At 40.2% G+C, this 1,115-nt stretch overlaps 1 pseudogene; it reads right to left on the minus strand.

The window, feature by feature from the left end:
• Window positions 1-317: 317 nt before the first annotated feature.
• LOC100952113 lies at window positions 318-1,085 on the minus strand (annotated as a pseudogene).
• Between the last annotated feature and the right edge of the window lie 30 nt (window positions 1,086-1,115).

Here is a 1,115-nt window from a genome sequence, read left to right on the forward strand (position 1 = left end):
TTTGTTGAGACAGAGTCCCACCCTATGCCACTGAGCAGAGTGCAGTGGCTTGGTAACTCAGTGCAACCTCAGACTCTGGCTTGTGGGCATCCGGCTGCCTCAGCCTCTGGAAGTCGCTGGGATTATAGGCGCTCACAGCGGTGCCTGGCTGGGTTTTTCCATTTTTTTCATGAGTTGGGGTCTCACTCTCGCTCAGGCGAGTCTCGAACTCCTGAGCTCAAGCAATTCTCCCTCCTCGGCCTCCCACAGTGCTGGGATTACAGGCGTGAGCCACCGTGCCCAGCACTTCACTATGTTGTTTATACCTTCTTGGACATTTATGTTCCATTCTCTTTTTCAGGCGGTGGTGTTCTCTGTCCAATGCTTTTGGTCCTTGTAGCTCTCTTTTTAGACAAAGTAGCTTCTTTGGTACCATTCTTTTGTTCTGAACATACATCAACCTTTCTTGGGAAATCAGAACTTACTATCTGCACTGACTCTTCAATAGGAGAAATGGATCCATCATCATCCAAATACTTGTATCTATGACTATCAAAATCTTCTTTTTCTAAATTTTCACCAGCATCCATTTGGTTCAAAGATTCTTTAAGGTAGTGCTCATATTTAAGTTTTTCAATGTAGATGAAAATCCTCTTGCAATGGCTTGCTCATAAGTTAAAATTTTTCTCCAAGGTAATGGTTTTCCTTCATTCTCTGATTTCATGAATGGGAACCCAAGTCCTTTGTTAATTAGTTTCTTATCTGTTTGTGAACTTATTGTATTTTTCCTTCCTTTTGGTCTACCCCTTTTTCTTCCTGTTGGTTTGTGTTTCCTCTTTTTATGTCTATATTTTCTATACTTATATCTATCAAAAATAGCTTTTAAAGTCATTGGTTCTATAGATGAGTCACTTGATGAATTTCTTGCTTAAACACTTTCAGGCAAAGGAACAAAGTTCCTAATGGGGCTTCTTTGCCTCTGTTTAGGTGAGTAAGGAACACACTATTGCAACTAAGCTGCTACCAGAAGAGTTATCACTTTGATTTTCAATTTTCACAGATGAATCTAAGGTCATGTCAAGAGAATCCATTCCTGACTCACCCATCTTTTGCTCTTTGCTTTTTTTTTTTTTTTT

The sequence above is a fragment of the Otolemur garnettii genome, unplaced genomic scaffold, assembly GCF_000181295.1.
Source record: "Otolemur garnettii isolate 467f Iridium unplaced genomic scaffold, OtoGar3 scaffold00091, whole genome shotgun sequence".
Lineage (NCBI taxonomy): Eukaryota > Metazoa > Chordata > Mammalia > Primates > Galagidae > Otolemur > Otolemur garnettii.